Below are 20,025 nucleotides of genomic sequence, written 5' to 3' on the forward strand. Positions count from 1 at the left end.
GCCCTGAAAAGAGGCCTGGAAATAGCTCTCTGGGAAAACTTTAAATGACTCCAAATCGAGGGGGACTCAAAGTTAGTAATTGACATGGTCAGGAAGCTCCAGCAGCAAATTCCAGTGGAAAGAATCAGCAAAAGCTGGAGAACCGCTTGGCTGGTAAGCGAAATTGGAAAGCTCATTCCAAAAATTGACTATCTCCTCCCGACTCACACCAGGCACGCAGGTAACAAGCCGGCAGATTGGCTTGCGCATTGAGGCTGCCAGAACTGGGGTAAGTAAATCAATAGCGTGGGTCTGCCTCATCTGCATCAGGAGGAGAAAAACCAACTCCAGCAACTGCTAAACGTTGATGCAGGAAGGAAAAGCATGGGAAAAACGAACAGCCAAGATCAGGCGGCACGCAGTGGAGGCGGAGATAATCTACATCAGCAAGGCTCGGACAGCTCCTACGTGGGAAAAGGCAGAGGGGTAAGGCAGGCACATGATGGGCAGGTGACGGGGCATGGCCAGAATGGCCGAACAAATAGAGGGGACGTGCGAGCTGAGGCATCATTAAAGAAAGATCTAGAACCAGCTCCGGAACTCGAGATAATGGGCAGGGGAAGGACGACAGGTGGCAACAGGAGTCAAGTTAGGCTACGGCAAGAGCAGCCGGATGGAGAAAGGAATGATGAAGCATGAAGTGGAAAGGACAATCCACGCCACTTTCCGAGATGGAAAAACCGGTTTGTGTGACGGAAAAATAAATGGACAAGCGGAGGCCGGAATTTCTATAAGCCAAGTGGCGGCATGCTCGACACGACATCGAGTTAATAAACCCGAGAAAACAGATGGCAGGCTCATTCCACTCGGCAAGAAGAATGACAAAGAACGGAAAGACGCCTGCTCACCTCTGCGACTAGCCCTCCTCATCGGCCTCAGCAAGAAAAGGTGGTATGTTTCCTTCTGTCCTCGTCCCTCAAACATGTATGCTTGTTTCTCTGGTCTCTTGGTCTAGCTGGATATGCTTTGGCCCTGTATGCAGACCCCCTGTCGCTGCGATGATAAGGGTCCCTCGGGCTCCTTTTGGTTTCTCCTTTCCCAGTCCCAGGATGGGGAAGATTTGATTTATGGTAGTGCTACGTCCTGCTCTAAGAGTCAGGCAGTTTGGGGGGCTTCGCCGGGCTACGCCATGCTTCTGGAGGGTCCTAGCACCCCTGTTATTCTCTTCTCTCTGGATTTCTACCGTGGTTGGCTCCAATTCTGTTCCTCCCCTCCGCTGACCAAGGCCATCTGGTCTCTTCGCTCTGTTGGTTGGGGGGTTCTCCGGACTCCTGTAAGAAGGTGGCGGGTCTTTAACCACCGTGCCCATAATGGCACTGTTCTAATGTCACGTGAGACTACTCATGCTAAGCTCATCGCCAAAATGGAACAGACCCCGACCAGGCTCTATATCTCTTACACTGACTCTCGGCTTTCTGCTGTGACAGGTAGGCCCAGAGGAAAAATGGCTCCAAGAAAGACCACTTCTAAACAGAAGAAGGAAGCCGGCACCAGTAGTCATTCTAATAAAAGAGGCAGGAAGCCCGACTTCGACAAACTCCTTCACCTGATTGATGGTTACATGACTGGTATTTCTCCTGAGGTCCGCGCTCTCATCCATGAATGGGAACGCGAGCTGAGGGAAATAAGCGCGAACCAAGAGATTCCCCGTGAGGACTGGGCTATAATCTCCGACCCGGGCACTTCCAGAGGCAGAAACTCATTATTCAATAGAACGTTACAATTCTACTAGATCATGAAGCATGTGGTTGGCAGGGCCATGGAGGTTAACCAAGCGGTGCGCGAAGAGGAGGATGAAGAGTGCAAGCAAGCGGAAGAACTCCTCAAATGCCAACTGACGGAAGAATCAGCCTCCATAAAGAACATTCTCTTAAAAGAACTTGCGGCTGTCCAAGTGCAAGTTTCCAGAAACCATCTGCTGCTAAAAAACATGGAGAAAATGACGTTGGAGCTCAAATGGGCCATTGAGCAGAAGATCCTGAAGCCGGGTGCTAACGACTCTAAGCCTGCCCCGGTGAATTTGTCGGATGAAGATTAGTGGTGTGTTTATTTTCTATACTGTTTTGTGATGAATCTGAACTATATCTGGGTACCTTTCTCTGTTACAGTAGTTAGCCTCGCTTTGAATAAGCAGAACAATGGTTATGATAGGAAGAAGGAGTTAAACATTTTTAAATTTTGGTCCGGCTTTCAGGCCAAAAGGTGGCGGTCTGGTTTCCCTCGGGCAAGCCAGCCACCCGAACTCTAGTTTAATTGTATTTTGATGTTTTATGGAATGAAGAATGCCTAACCTTACAAAAAAAAATATTTAAAGAGGTAATGCATAAAATCTAGGTCCTTTATCTTATACTTAGAGGTAAAATACCTCTAAAGATAAGACAAGGCTCCCTTTGTTACATAAGAAAATATTTCTTCCATAACTACTTTCTCTCACACGTGATTCCTTATGCTTCTTTTAGATACAAATCATATAGGGCCGGTCTTTATCCATCAATCCATGTATTATGTGTAATATTCTATTTCCAAGTAGGTGAATCCTTCATGGCCCTCAAAACCTTGAGGTAGTCCCATGTACACTTCCTCAAATTATTCATGGAGAAAAAAAACCTCTACATCCATTTGATGTAATTACATAGTAGAAGCAACAATAATTATAATATAAGTGTACCTATCAACTAGAGAAAAATTATTTTATTATCCTATCCCTATTTCTCAAAGAACTCTCTAGTCTCAAATCTTTCTCTATGTTGTCATTTATTGCATGCTAGTTCTTGTAGATCTATTTAGAAGTCACCGTTGACTTCTCTTTGACACAATCAAGGTATACTTCAAACTTACTAGTATGATTTCTTCATGTCAACTCATATTTCATAGAGTACAATATCTCTCAACACAAATCATGGATTCTAGGAGATTCCTCTTGTCACAAGCTTTGCTTCATCATTCCACTACTTCTATCTACTACTAGACCATTAACAGCATTCACTAAGTACTTGCAATCCTCACTAGGAGGTTGTGGAAGAAAATATATAACCAAGAAAAATAAATAAAGACAAGAGGTTAGCTAATAGTAAAACAACATGAATAATAATCAAAGAACATAGATATAAAGTAATTATACTTTTGAGGATCAAAGTGATTTTTTTATCTCCTTCTATATCCTTGCCATCTTCCAAAAATCATGTGTAATATTATAATCATTGTCTCCATCATTAGTTACTTTTTATTATGAGGGTTTCTTCTTTTAATAAAAACACCCTCTTTCAATACTTTAGGTCTAGATTTTTTTCCACAAAACCTATGGATTTTTTATTTATATATTTCATGATTACCTAGGGTTTACAAACCCTAGGACTATAAGATGTTCCAAGAATATCTTATAACACAAGTGTTATGACTCTTTTTTTCAACTCTTTCTTTCTTGAAGAAAATCACATTGATCAAAACTTTGTCATATATTGTGAGGTCATCAAATTAGTCATGTGTTGATGTAGATGGGACATATCATCTAAACCATTAGAATGTGATATGTGGTCCCATGCTTCTGTATACGTGATTTAGTTATTATAAGTGAATCAAGGAATCCTTCATCTACTTCTTTATTAACAATTGAAAACTCCTTGTCTTCTATGGATGTTGACAAAATTATAATGAACAATATTTCAAGCTTTTACAAGCATGCTTGAATGAGAACCATTGTCCAGACAGTGAGTCCTGAATCAATACTACATATTCCTTACCAAGATCTAAATCATGCAATATATTTTTACTAATATTTTTATTATTAATCTCTTGAAGACTCATATAATACAAGAGTGTGACTTCATGTCTTCATAAGGTTCATTTGTTTAATCATAGGATTTAGACAAGCTTTATTTAAAAATCATATCTTGTGATCTCATGAAAAAGAAATATACCACACTTTGATTCACATTATATGATATCAAACCTAGGACTTGATACTTAGAAGAATTAGGTATGCTCTTTTCTGTGTAGTGCATTAGAGACTTGCAACTTCAAGGAAACACTCTTTTCAATACATCTCTTGCACTATAATGTAAGCAAGGAAAATATCCTTACTCATGTTCATACACAAATTCAATCTAGGACAACAAATGTTCTCAATACAAGGGTATGGAAGATACTTGGTTCATCCCCGTTAGTAGGTCATAATACAAAAATTATTTCTTCATGCTACAGAACATCGAGAGTATAAGAGACCTCACAACATCTAGGTTTCTTAAGACAAATGAAAATTTGTCTATTCTCATTATCTTTTGTATCTCCAATGTTCGACATATTCCCGATACATGGTCAAGTCATTCTTGTGTAGTGACTTGCATCATTGAAATTATCACAAACAAAACATCCTTCAACAACATACAATAATATTAAAGAATGATCAGTAACAACGATTTATAGAGCAACAAATATCATTTCAAGTTCCAAATGTACCTTGTCTCTAAAACCCTTATCCAACATATTCCTATAGGCTTATTTGGATCAACATCATAATTTTGGGATTAATGATTTGGTATCCATACAAATAATTTGATCTCCAAATTTGATTAATTTAACCTCTTTAAGAATTCCCTTTTTAATTATTATTTTAAAACAATGAACTCAACCTCTCACACTAAATATGCACCATGAGACATCAATGTATAAGGCCAATAATTCAAGTTTCATCTCTTTTAAACAATGGTGATAATTAGTTGCAACCTCTATTCATCTTCCTGGTTCAACATTTTCAATATTTTTAGGCTTCTCAGGACCTTTTAGGTTTGTGGCCTATATTTCCAGCTCCTGAAACTTTTCAACCTTGTGAAATTATCGTATAATGCATTGAAATTATAACCTTGAGGCCTCTGATCCCTTTACAATAACCCTAAGGTTTTTATGATAGAGGGCTTTCAACCTTCTTCTAAGAATGCATCCTAATTTTAAGGCCTTTCAACCTTATGATTAGAGGACTCACTACAACTCTCATTGACGCTTTTCTTCAACATATGTGAACTTCTTCCTTCCTTCAATAGTTAGGTAGAAACCCAACCTTCTAAACTAGTAGGTTTATTTCTAGGGAATGATCCTTCACATTGATCTTTAAGGATAAGAAGGGCTAATGCTATTTGAAAGAGAACACGCCATAGAAGAGTAATTTAAAACATGCTAAGGTACATTGTTGAAGGCTACTCTTTCACCCAAGCTTTGTTACAATGTTGACTTTTCATAATATATTCTAACTGATAATTACTTCTTATGATTTGTTAAGTTAATCTTTTCTTGCATTCACAAATTCATCACAAATAAATTACACAAAAGATCTCAATAGTAGAAACAAATTGCTAGTAGGATCTTAAAGAGACAACCAAAGAAGAAACGCAAGAATTTTACCATGGTAAAACCCTTTTGGAGGAAAAACCCAACAACCTTTTCCTTAGAGAAATTACGCAATTCAAGAAGAGATACAATCTAACTCTTTTAGTCAACAATCAAATTGACTAATAACAAAGCCCAAGTCAAATATGGTAAAAATTTTGTCCATATATAGGTCTGCTCAAAATTTCAGTATGGTCAAGGGTTAGTCCTCCTACCTAGAATTCGTCCTTCTACCCATAATGTATCTGGTTTGGTTAATTTGGCTTTTTACTCATAATGGATCCGCCTTAGAGGAACTTAACCTTCCTTCTTCTTCTTTCCTTGTATATAGAATATATAAGTTTTTTTTTCAAGAGGAGGATGAACCTTTATATAGTGATATAGTGAACTGAATAGGTGTGACTACAGGGACAAGCCGACTTGTAATATTGGGGGGGCCAACATTATTTTGTAGCCAAAATTTTCAAATTTAAAAGCTTCAAAATTTTTATTTTGAAATTGAAATGAGAACATGTCTTATATTTGTTATTATCTATACATCGAGGGCTAAAATATTGATTATGAAAACCAACCATAGCTACAAAAATTCAACAATTCTTTGTGTCATTTTTTCTATTAAAATTCTAAGCTGTATACACTAATTAGTCTAGACTAAAAAAATATATGATATAAGGATTCCAAAGATGTTATGTACAACTAAATTTGTAAGGAAATAAAAAAAATAAACAAAAAAATTCATTTTTCCACCTTATTTGTAGATACTTGTAATATCTTTTAAATTTATATTTTCAATGGTTCAAGGGCTAATACTACAATGTCAATTAAGTCTATTGGTAATAGATACTAGAAAGTTGAAATATTTTAACGATATTTTTAATAATAATAATCCCAATTATGACGGTTTATTCTTTGAACAATCATTAAAAAAAATTCACAAAGGAAATTCTATTATATACCAACAAATATATATAGGAAAAGAAAAACAAAAAAACATTGAATTCAATATTACTTTATGAAAAAATAAGGTAAAAACATGTTTATAGTATTTATTTATTCCATATGAATGTTTGGAATTCACTTTAATATTAATCATGCATGTGGAATAGATAAATGAAATTTTCTCTCCATATATTTATAAGAAGGAAAGAATTAAATTTATTAAACAATTATTATTCACAATATATTATTGAAATATAACCTAAGAACTCTCATAATTTAGGTCTTACAAAGTTTCAAAAGCACGTTGTTGCATGACTTAAGTTATTATTTTGTTACACGAGTAATATAATTATAATCTAACTAGAATAATATCACACTTTGATGTGTTCCTTATAGCACAATGATTTATATAATTATACTATAATATGGTAATGGAATTCAAGGTGCTCACTGATGTTTACATGATAACCATCAAAATTTTCCTTAAGGGAATGTTTTATATGTTTCCCTTAAGCTTGATATTATGGATATAGGAGCTTGGTTATGGACATCAACAAGAAATTGTAACGCGCAAGTTATTATACAATAATTTAAATATGCTAATGGAACATATGAAACTTGAGGAAGTGAAGAATACATTGGTATTCAAGTAAGATACGAAAGGAATTTTGGAGCAAATGGGGTGAAATGTCTCATGATACACCTTAAATTTTCTCAAAATTTGAGACAATGTGTATTTAATTTAAAGATAACATTCAATCAAACATGTAAGAAGACTTAACCTATGGTTATTATGTAAAAGTGAAAATATAATTACGCAAAAATGGTTTTTTAAAGGAATATTTCTAAATCATTGAACTTCTAGTTATACGAAATTTTACCTCTATGAAACGTTTCCATCGGGTTGTAGTGCCATTTTTTGCTTAACATCATTAAGTTGATATGATGTTATTATTTGAGGGAATTTTGGTTACAAGAATCACTTAATTGGTTGAAAAGTATATTTATGTATATGTAATCTAGGCTTTTGATTCAATTTGATGTGATTATTGCTTGTGTCAGACATATATTTGTTATGGTTTCTGTTCTCATATTAATATTATGTTAGTGAGTATATTGAAAACGAGAATGCAATTACCTGATGAATCTATAATGTCATATGTTATTTTGATGATTTATATGATTCATGTTATGTATGATGAACATATATATGAAATTTGTTATTGTTTATTCATGATTTTTGGATAGTGTTATTTGATATAGTATCTCTAAATGTATGCAGAGATAGGAAAATATTTTTCAAATAAGATTACACATGGGTAAAGGGTTATAAGATGAGATGTGATATGAATATCATGAGGGATAGGAGGTCTAGTTTGCTATTCCTAACTTACTCCCTTCAATGTAATGGGTTGAGAAACATATTTTTTTTATGTTTTCCCTAAAATTTAGACATTGCTGTAAGAGAAGGAAATATAGAAATTTTAAAAAATGACCTCCTAAGGAAAATAATAAAAAAGGAGATGAATTTTCAAAGCTAAAGTAGGAAACTATTTTTTTCATGTGTCTTAGTAGGAATGAGTTTATAAGTGAATGGATACATGGAATTAGAGAAAATTTGAAGTAAAAATTATCCCTCAAAACAAAAACACGCTCTCAACATGAACTTTAAAAGAACCAACATGATTCAAGATGGTGATTTCAACGATAAGGGTAAATTGTTTTGAAGGAAAAAAAAGAAAAAAAATTTATATCATATTTTTTTATGTATATTCTTATCAACATGCCCGATTTTGAATTTTGATATCAAGATTGTGTATGCACTTGTAGGTTGGGTGACTCAAATGATTTATAGGATCCACAAATTATAAATGATAGTTTGTACTCTTTCCATACAACCCATTGCATTTTAGAGAAATGATTATTTACGGGTTGGTAAGGTACCAAATTTATAAGTTATTCATCTACCTAAAAAAGAGAAATTACATATAAGACATGGATAAATATCAGAACTATAGAATAATTGAGATATGATATTCTATGGTATTTTAGAAATAGGTATTTCAATCTAAATTTTATACCAATATTTGCATGTCTTTGGAAAATTTCGAATTGGAATTTGAATTTTGAAATTTCTAAATTTTCCAAGGTAACTTTTAGTTTGGGTTTTAAGAGTTGAATCTATCAATTAGAACCCTTGGAATAAGCTTAATTACCATGTTAACCCCTATATAAAACTCCATAGGGAATGATTTATTAAGAAAAATTATAAAAAGGAAATTGTGAATTAATTTTCCATACATATGGAGGTGGCTATGCACTATAAAAGACACATATGTTTCAAAACGTTGTAATAGAAACTCCAATCTAATTGCAACAAATATTGTTTTTTGGAACCATTCTAACTCACTTATATATTTTTGTATTATGCTATGCGAGGATGGAATTTGATCAACCACGTGAGGAACAATATGTTCCCTATTAAGCTAATCAACCACTAAAGGAACATGATATTCCCTATCACACTCATCAACCACTAGAAGAATGGGTTTGGCCCTCTCAAGTTGATAGGATAATAAGGAGATAGACTTGTTTGGAAAGGGGTGGAATTTTTGCATAAAATTTGGATGCAAGCACAAGAGAGGATCTTAGGGAGCATATGCCTCCTCACAATGTTAGAGAGAATGTCAGTAACATCATTCAAGTATATTCTGAGAAAAATCCAATCGTTACACAAGCTCAGATACTGCATGGGTTGATCAAACATAAGAAACTAAAACATGCCACAAAGCTTTTGGGAATCCAAGATAAAAGTAGGAAGACACATGTGAATTTCATTGAAAATATATCAAATGAATTATCTATTTTTGGAAAAGCAGTAAAACCCAATTTTAGAGTTTCTCATAGGGAAATTACAACTGCTATTGTTGCACCAAGTACACTAAGACAACAAATGTTGGAAGAAAAGTTGAAATTTCTCCACGTCTTAAGAAAAAAAGTGCAAAAACATATCAAATTAATGGTTTGAGTAAATTAAAATGATGAAGGTTTTTGTTGGGCTCTTATCATTGAGGAATCCTACTGAGACAAGCTTACAACAGGAATCAAACCATGTGTGGTAGAGTTATGAGAGAACCATTATTGTGCTATACTAGATAGATAGAACATCATGTGATATCCCCTATCTAAATGTAAGTATGTAGATCATGCTAAGAACATTGTATAAATGGAATAAGTTGTGCTACTAAGGGAATTCCAGGAAAGAAATCCCCATATCAAGATATCCATTAGCATGTTCTATAAATTTAAACAATAGTATATTAGGCTTAATACAGTATCTGACACAAGTTATTGTTGATATCACATTTAATTCTAACTTCATTATGACACATTCTAAGAATTTTACATGAAGAACTAACATGGTGACCCTTCTCCTCCCACAATGTGCGATTTTGTTTCATCAATATTATGCAGAAGGGATCTAGAAGAGTTGCTTCAGAAGAAGATATGTATCGGTGGGGGAGGTGCATTGAATGTGGTGATTTAGCATTATTTCTTAGGAACTTTCCTATTAATCCCAACTAGTCTCGAATGTTAGATGTCATGGTCACTAAGAAAGATATGAGTATGTCATGCTAAATAAACCATATTCTTCAACTCTAGAACCTAGGAGGATAAAATATGCTAAGGATGAGATTCCTATTTTAGAATCAAATATATAGATATGTAAAAAGCTCACACAAATCTAGGTGGAAAGCTTCTAAATTTAAGCATTCTTGTGAGGTATTCCTGTTAAGAAAAATCTTATCAGTGGTATACTTTGCTAACAATTACATATTTTTTCCTTAAACAAAGATACAAAGTGAGTATTATCACTCAAACTAAGTGTCCATATTCATATATGTTCTGTAAAGGCATGCACAATTGAATGATGATGGTAGGCATAGCAGTAACAAGTCACGTGATGTGATTAAGGAGTATTACTTCTACATTAGTGATGATCATTGACATGACACATTGTTGGTGCAACAATGCTTTGGCCTGATTTATGAATCATTTAAAAATAATTGGCATATCATACAAAAAGAATTGGATTTTGTGAGATGGTTGTGAAGGGTGGTTCAAGTCAGCACACAATTTTATTGGTTATGTTGACTACATAAGGAGACAAATATTTAGCATACTCATAGCTTTTTTGGAGTGATACATGGAAAGGGTACGAATTATGGTGAATGTGCTTGTGTGAAACATACAATTAGGAGGTTTTAGATGATCCCTAGTGAAGATTGACTCAAATCATCATCAGTGTTGGTCAATTGGTGCAGATGCCATTTAGGAAATGAAGTTCATGAACAAATTAGGCTTGTGTGTAGGTTCTTTAGGAATATTGAGCTTGGATATGTGAATAAATCTATTCCTTTGTATTGTAATAATATATAAAACAAAAGGGAATTATGCTCAATGTAGAGTAAAGACATGGGGGAAATAGTTTCCATCGAGAGAAGAAAATTCACATGTTTTTTTGAGTTTTGCATTGGTGCATATGGATATAGACTTGATCAATGTGAAAAAAACAAGTACATGAAAGGATGGAAATATGCCCCACTTAATCCATAGGGACCTCATCTAATTATGATGTTGCAAGAGATTCACACTGAAGAGGCCACTATTTCACTTGATCATGAGCGAGTCTCTGATGTTGTAAGGGAAGGTATGTGGCATCCATCATTATCGGTTTCATCTATAAATTGAAATATGTAGCATATGACCAATAAATATTTTCTATTTTGGATGCCAGCGACGTATTTGTTATCATTGCCCCCATATGAAATGAAGAGAATGTGATTTACTATTTGATGCAATGCACACATGTAAAAATTAGGGTTTTTGATTGTGTGAAGATGGACAATTCACATACCAAATTGGCCACATGGTTTTGATGGGTCATTTTTTTTGAAAAGCTAAAGAAATAAGGCAGACACATTATTTATAGAGATTTTATGCTTGAATATAGATCTTGCCAATATAATCATATAGTCATAGCATTTGGGCCAGTCTCATAGGAATCAAAGTGGAGGGATGTGAAGTGAGTAAAGGGAAGATGAAATAATGTCAGACTGGGAGGTAACTCCTCAAATGTGATTGATTTATTCATTCAGATTGTTCATTATTATATACAAGGGGGAGTGACTATTCAGTTCATCTCCCGATGACTCTCCATTTCCTCTATTATTTATTTACACTAATTACAGTTGTTCACCCAATCCGTGTGATTAGGTGTCAACATTCCCCCCCTTAATCCGAAGGGATGTTGGTGAGTCCAAGCATCATTCTGAATATTTCAATCTTTTCTCTTCCAAGCACTTTGGTGAAGATGTCTGCAATATGTTCATTAGTGGAACAATGGTGGAGATGGACTATTTTGGCCTCAACATGATGTCGAATCAGATGATATTTTGTATTGATGTGCTTTGTTTGATCATGGAACTTTGGGTTCTTGGCCAGCTTTATTGCTGAGGTATTTTCAATCATGAGTGGATTCAATTGTACTTGTTTTACCTACAAATCTTCAAGAATTTTCCTGAGCCACACAATTTCTTTTGTTGCCTCAGCTGCTGCCACATATTCCGCCTCTATTGTGGAATCTGCTAGAACTGATTGTTTGCGTGATCTCTAGGAGACAAGTCATGATCCAAGTCTCATAGCATAACCTGAGGTAGACACCCCAGTTTCTTTGTATCCATTGAAGTCTGAATCAGAGTATCCAATCAAGCTGAAGTCATACACCTGTGTATACTTGACTCCAAAGTCTTGAGTTCCCTTCAAGTACTTTATAACTCTTTTTGCAGCAAACCAATGTCCCTCACAAGGCTTTTGTATAAATGCAGAGAGGATTCCAATAGCAAACAAAATGTATGGTCTGGTAGTAGTTAGGTAATTGAGACTTCTTACATGTCGTCTATACTTTGTTGCATCCTCAAATTCTTTTCCCTCAATGGATGTGAACTTTAAGTTTTGTTCCATTGGATTAGTCAGAGGATTGCATTTAGTCATGCCAAATCTATTCAATAGATCTCCAATGTACTTCTTTTGAGAAAGGAATATGGACTTTGGATGTTGAGTTACTTCAATACCAAGATAGTAATGAACATAGCCCAAATTAGTCATTTCGAAACCTTTCCTCAATTCCTTCCTCCTGGATGCAATGTAGCTCTCATTGTTCCCTGTCATCAAAAGATCATCTACATATACCACAAGATATACAATTGTTTTTCCAACCTTCTCAACGAACAAAGTTGCATCATCAAGATCATAATGTTCGAAATTAAGTTCTAGAAGATGGTTAGTTATTTTTTCATATTAGGCTCGCGGTGCTTGTTTGAGGCCATACAAGGATTTCACAAGTTTGCATACTTTATGTTCATGTCCTTTTACAACAAATCCTTCAGGCTGGGACATAAAAGCATTCTATTTTAGATATCCATTCAAGAAATCAGTTTTTACATCCATTTGATGGACTTTCCAACCGTTCTGAGCTGCTAGGGAAAAGAGTGTCTAGATGGTAACCCTTTTTGTTGTGGGGGAAAAAGTCTCCTCATAATCGACCCCTTTCTTCTATGCAAAATCTTTTGCCATAAGCTTGGCTTTGTGCTTTTCAAGTGAGCCATCAGCTTTATACTTATTCTTGTAGACCCACTTGCAGCTAATTAGTTTGGTTCCCAATGGAGGATCAACCAGCTTCCAAGTTCCATTATTTATTAAGGCATCATACTCCTTTTTCATTTCTTCTTTCCATTCATCATGAGAAGCAGTTGCTTTGAAGGAATTTGGTTCAAAATCTGTAGACAAATTCAATTCACAATCATAAGAAACATCCATATCAACAGGTGAATACAAGTCATCTACATCACCTCCATTTTGCTGGTTTGAATTTCTAGTTCAAGACTATCTTTCCAACCTCATCAGGATGAACAATTTCAAGTGTCTTTATCAGCCACTTTGGGGGACCTTTCTCAGATTGTCCAGGCTACTCCGTTGATTGAGTTGGGACTAAGTCAAGATTGAGTCTCCCAATTCTGTCAATCACATCACTCAAAGTATCATCCATTGTTGGAGTTTCATGCGGGGGAGAGAGTGATTCAGAAGAAGATTCCACGAGTTGATCTAGTATAGGAATCCCTCCTTCAAGATGTGGAATTTGATTATCAAATTCATGAAATGATTTTTCATTTGCGAATATGTCCAAGTGATCAAGTTGCTAGTCAACAACATTGTCAGTTTTGGATGATTCAAGAAAGATTACATCTCTAGATACAAAAAACTTTTTATTGACTTCATCATAGAGACGATATGCTTTGGAGGTGTTTGAATATCCCAGGAAGATACACTTACGACTTCTTGCACCAATTTTGTTCCTATGTACCTTTGGTATCAAGGCATAACGTGTGGAACCAAAGACCCTAAGATCCTTTACCGAAGGAATATGCCCATACCATATTTCAAAAGGATTCTTGCTTCTAATAGCATTAGATGGACATCTGTTCTTTACAGATATAGCACATTGATCCGGATTTAAACAGGAACGCAACAAATTACAGAGATAACCATATACACAAAGATGCAGCGGAAATAATACTTCATTTCATTAATGGAAAATACTGAAATAAGCTTACAACCAGAAATGGAAATAAACCAGCTAGGGCAATGGTAGCTTATCTCTGAGAAGAGATGTGGTGGCTACATGCCTCTGAACTGTTCTGAGCTGTGTTACAATGAGGCTCGAAGGCCTATTTATTGTTGAGAAACAATGGAAAACCCTTCACATTCCAAAACCTAACCCTAGAAGATGAAACGCCAAATTGTGGGCCCCGTTTGCGTAAATTTGTACATCAATTTCCCGGGGTTGTAACTTTGGCATACGATCTCCGTTGGACGCGTACGATAGCTCGTTAGAAAGATATATCTGAGTACTACCACTTTGGGAGGCAACATCGGTCCATGGACCCATGTTGCCCCAGATTCCCAAAAAAATGTCGTTTAGGGCCTCAAAATGGCTCCGGAAGTTCAGGACCCGAAAAACTACTAAAAATAGTAAACTGTGCTGCAATTTAGGAAACTGAAAAGACTAAAAGAGACAGTTGTGGGGGTCCAAATGGGATAGGTGCGTGGCCACCAACATCCACCTGGATCATTCCTCCCCCCTTAGGAAGCAATGGTCCCCATTGCGTTGAGTTCCTCCATCTGCTGAACTTGTCCTGCAATCTCTGATGTGTCCAGTGATGGTGGGAAGCATGGTTGACGATGGTCCACATTGAACATTTGGTGTCGGCGAAGGAATGGAGGAATGATGTGCTCCAAAGCATTGTTCCCCATAGCCTTGGTACTGCTGTAAGGACCATGTCGGAGTGATCTGAGCTTCTGATGGGTTCTGGTAACGCGTTCTTTCTGTCGATGCAACTAGACTTTGTTGCCCACCTGAAACTTGTGTGGTACCCATGTGGGTGAGGAGAAGTTATTCCTGTGTTTTGTCATGACCGTATCCCTTTGTTGCTGCTGCGTGGAGGAATCCTTCGCGGGGGCCATGGATGTAGCAATGATCTTCCCCATACAGATGAATTTCCTGGTCTGGGAGATGAGCTTGCTGCCTTTCTTAGCAGTGATCAAAGATGTGGCAGTAGGTGGGGCTACCTCCGGTATCCTCTATAATGAATTATTTAAAGAAATAATGACAGCACGAGGCCTTGACTCATACACGTCATGTCGCCTCCACAAGTATGGTTGGCCTAATAATACATCACAAACATCCAGAGGTGTAACATCACATAATACCACGTCTATGAAGGGCTTGATGCTATAGGGAAAGCGGCACTGCTGGCAAACTTTCAGATCTCGTCCTTCGTGAAGCCACCCGATACTGTATGGCTGCGGGTGCGGTGTAGTCGATAGGCCCAACCACTTCACGAACTCTGCTGAAATGAGGTTCTTTTGGCTGCCATTGTCGACAATGAATTGCAACGGCAAACCCTTCACCCACATCTGTGAGTGGAAAAGAAGCTCCCCCTCTTCTGGATTTTCGGGCTCATCTTTCTGGATCTTGGCGATGGCAACAGTGGCGCTGGGATCTGCATCAATGATTTGCTTCCCTTTACCATTCCCCTTGTCAAGTTCTGGCTCAGGGTCAGAACATGCATCTGATTCAGAAGCCTTCAACTCAGCCACTAGCGACTGCTTGGTCCGACACTCACTTGTGTTATGAGTGGGACTCTTGTGGAACTCACACCACTTTCCTGTGTCCTTCTTCGGCTTCATGGTGTTGTTCTTTTCTTGCGGCTTCGATGGGTTGTTTTGGGTCACCCCACCTCGGCTATGTCCTTTGGGCTTCAAATTTGTAGATCCAAAGTCTCGCTTCTTCTGTTTGAACTTTTGCTTGATTTTGACAGCGTATCGGTATGTTGTGCCTAGTGAGGAGATGTTCAAGAACCCCATCTCTTCCTGGATGTATCTGTGTAGGCAGCCGCGGTATTTGAGTACCAAATGCAGCTCAGAATCTTTGATACCCAACTGTGTGTGAAGGGTATGAAAAATGTTTGTGAACTCTGGCACATCTTGGTCTCGTCCCTGCTGCAGTGTTGTCCATTTGATGTATTTGTCCTCATAGGTTCCGACAGGGTAGTACTGCTCCTTGATGGCATCCCAGAAGTCATTCCAAGTGGGTGCGGCTGAAAATAGTGAGCCTGTACTTTCATCCTTCTGCTCGCAGTAGGTTTCCCACCAGTCCTTGACGTGGGGGGCTGCTTTGAGAAGAGCAAAAACAATCTTTTCCCGATTTGAAAATTCATGAACAGAAAAATACCCATCTAGCAAATTTAACCATTTATCTACGGCATCTGCGTCTATTTGACCCTCAAAGATGGGGATTTAAAAATTAACTTGTACCTTGAAGGGTGTGGCATTTCCAGAGTCGCTGTTGGAAGCCGATGCGTCGCCTCTTGGTAGCCGCTGAAGGATCTGCGCAAAGCTATCCATCATCGTGTTCCTTTGCGCTCGAGCGCTTCTTCGAGCAAGATTTTGATAGGATCTCCTACCGCCTCGTCTTTCTTCTCATCCGCCATGGGAGGTCGTCGGGATTTGCGAGGCTGGTCTTGCAAAGGTTCGACCAGTTCAAGCCCTAACTCCTTATATCCCGACCTCGTTGGGGACATGCAAAGAAAAACAGAGAAAAAGTAGACCGCTCTGATACCACTGATCCGAATTTAGACACGAACGCAATAAAATACAGAGATAACCATAAACACAAAGATGTAGTGGAAATAATACTTCATTTCATTAATGGAAAATACTGAAATATGCTTACAACCAGAAATGGAAATAAACCAGCTAGGGCGATGGTAGCTTATCTCTGAGAAGAGATGTGGTGGCTACATGCCTCTGAACTGTTTTAAAACTGTGTTACAATGAGGCTCGAAGGCCTATTTATTGTTGAGAAACAATGGAAAACCCTTCACATTCCAAAACCTAACCCTAGAAGATGAAACGCCAAATTGTGGGCCCCGTTTGGGTAAATTGGTACATCAATTTCCCAGGGTTGTAACTTTGGCATACGATCTCCGTTTGATGCGTACGATAGCTCGTTAGAAAGATCTATTCGAGTACTACCACTTTGGGAGGCAACATCGGCCCATGGACCCATGTTGCCCCAGATTCCCAAAAAAACGTCGTTTAGGGCCTCAAAACGGCTCCGGAAGTTCAAGACCCGAAAAACTACTAAAAATAGTAAACTGTGCTGCAATTTAGGAAACTGAAAAGAATAAAAGAGATAGTTGTGGGGGTCCAAATGGGATAGGTGGGTGGCCACCAACATCCACCTGGATCACACATAGAATTGCATCAGCCCAAAACATCAATTTTACATTTTTCAAAAACATCTTGGAGCACACCATATTTAAGATTGTCCTATTCATTCCTTCAGCCACTCTGTTCTATTGGGGATTATAAGGCACAGTTGTTTGATCTTTGATCCCATGTTGGCGAAGATAGTTTTCAAATTCAGTTGAAGTGTATTCTTTTCCATTATCAGTGCGAATAGAGCCAATATGAGATTGTGCATCATTTTCAATCCATGTATGAAAGTTCTTGAATGTTTGAAAAGCATCAAATTTGTTCTTCAATAGATAAACCCAACACATTCTGGTGTAGTCATCAATAAATGTCATCATATATTTATTTCCATTTGCAGAAGGAATAGGTATTGGACCACATAAATCTAAATGAATGAGTTCAAGTTTTCTATGTGCTCTAGAATGTGAATCATGAGAAGATTGTTTTCTATTCTTTCATAGAATGCAAACATCACATTGCTTAAGTTTCCCAGGAATTGTAGGCAAACTAGTAACACCATTTTTCTTCAACAAGTGGAGGTTATCATAGTTCAAGTGTTCAAATATAGCATTCCATAATAAACTTGTTGGAAATGTACCTTCTTCATAATGATAATTGTATGAGAAATTTTGTGCATGAGCAGAGGTACCTTGCAGCTTGAGAAGCCTTTCTTCTTCTATCCCCATCATGACAAGTGAGTGTTCTAATGCTTTTCTCACCTCAATCTTGCCATAAAACATATGAATGGAGTGTCCTTGTTGGCGGATGTGGACCAAGGACAACAAGTTGCTCCTCAGTTGTGGGAGATATAGAACATGATGCAAAATAAAGTGTGGAAGACCAGGGAATTTAAGCCTGATTGTGCCAAGCCCTGATGGCTTGAGTTTTGATTTGTCCGCAAAGTATACTACTCCATAAACAATGTCAATAAATTCTTCAAAAAAAATCTCTTCTAAAACTCATGTGGAAAGTTGCTCCTTAATCAAGCAACCAATCATTTTTCCAAGAAGCAAGTGAAGCATTAAATAAGTCTTCATTTACTCCAATATTACAGTGTGCCACAACATAATTAGCAGATTCATTTTCTTTACCTTTCTCTTTGTCATTAGTTTTACCTTTGGGTTGGTTTCTTTCCTGCTCAATTCTGTCCCAACGCAACTTGCATGTGGATGCATCATGTGATCCATCTCTTTTGCAGTGTATGCAGTGCAAATCAGACTTTTCTCCTTGAGAGTGTCTTCCCCCACTGCTTCTGAAATTTCTTCCTCTTCCTCATTGACCACCTCTTCCTCTGGAATAATCTTGAGCAAGATTCTTTTCACTATGTGAAAGGCACACAAACTCTTCAGAAGACTAAGGAGCTGTCTTTTTCCCAAAAGCTTTCTCTCTTTCAGCAAATTTTTTCACAAGGGAGTCAAAGGTAATATCTTTGAGGTTTCCATTTTCTTGCAATGACTCAAGATAATTTGAGTAAGTGGGATAAAGTGCCTTGAGAAAAGCTATAAGAGGAATATCCAGTTCAACATTAGTGACTTTGATATCATGCATAATAGATTTTACTTCTGATGCAAGAGCAAGAGGATCATCATATGGTAATTCAAGGGTGAACAATTTAATCATGAGTTGAACAACTTCAAGTGTAGAGTGTGAGTCATAGAGTTCCTTTAGTTTTTGTAAGGCTTCGAAATCATTTTAAAATGGCGAAATATGGTGGCTCACCTCTTCATTTACTGATGCTGCAATCAATGCATAAGCCTTGTTGTTCTTATTTTCCCAAATGGTGAATTCCATGTTTGAGGTAGGTTTTTCTAGCTCTTTGTCTCCGTTTCCAACACACACTCCTTTCCACAGCTCATTAAAAATGAGAGTGTGTTTGATTTTCTGCAATCATTCTGGATAGTTCTCCTTCTCGGTGAGAACCACTCCCACAATAGATATCAATGAATGAATTTTAAAAATAAAAATAAAAATTATCCTGTTGCCAATATATAAAAAATGCACTTCTCGTGGTTAAAAATTGCACTCTGATACATTAAAAAATGGGAAATAGCATTGTATATGAAAACAATGCTTATATATTATTGTCCATACAACACTGGACTCCCCACTATACAACGCTCTTACCATACTCTCTTATCCCTGGTCCATTAAGTTGATAGCATCAATACAACGTTGTTGACCACCATATACCACGTTGCTCCATATATATATAAAATGCTTGCTTGGAAACTGATGTGATTTGCTATGAAGCTAGAGAATAGGACAACATACACAGAGCCACTGTGATCCCATGCAGGGATCTTTGAGATTGTATCAGGCTGAACTATCAACAAGCTTCGTGAAAAAAAGGGTGGATTGATAGCTCGTTGTGTGGTGAAATCAGGCTGAGAATCATGAAGCCCTGGATAGAAATTGTTGGGAAGAAATTTAGATATCATGTTGATGGTTCCAAGATAATGAAGATCTATCTGGATCCTAAGGAGCGCAATAACAAAGAGTACAAGTTGGAGACCTTTGGGGGAGTTTACAGAAAAATTTGTGGAAAATATGTCAGTTATCTGAGTGGGCCAATGGGTTTAGAAGGCCTACGGACCTAGTAGGATTGATGGTTATGGAGGGTGCCATAATCAGCAGAATGATGGAGAGTCATAAGGTGCTTGGTTAGGTTACTCAACAGCCAGGAAAAGTGGCTTGATGGCCCTCCTTTACACAGTTGAACTCTATGTATTCAATGATGCATGAAATTTCGCAGGAGATATGAGAGAGACGTCAATTTGCAAAGGATACAGA

This window comes from Pinus tabuliformis, chromosome 3_2, assembly GCF_031772625.1.
Source record: "Pinus tabuliformis cultivar Carrire ecotype Pingquan chromosome 3_2, CPIR1, whole genome shotgun sequence".
Lineage (NCBI taxonomy): Eukaryota > Viridiplantae > Streptophyta > Pinopsida > Pinales > Pinaceae > Pinus > Pinus tabuliformis.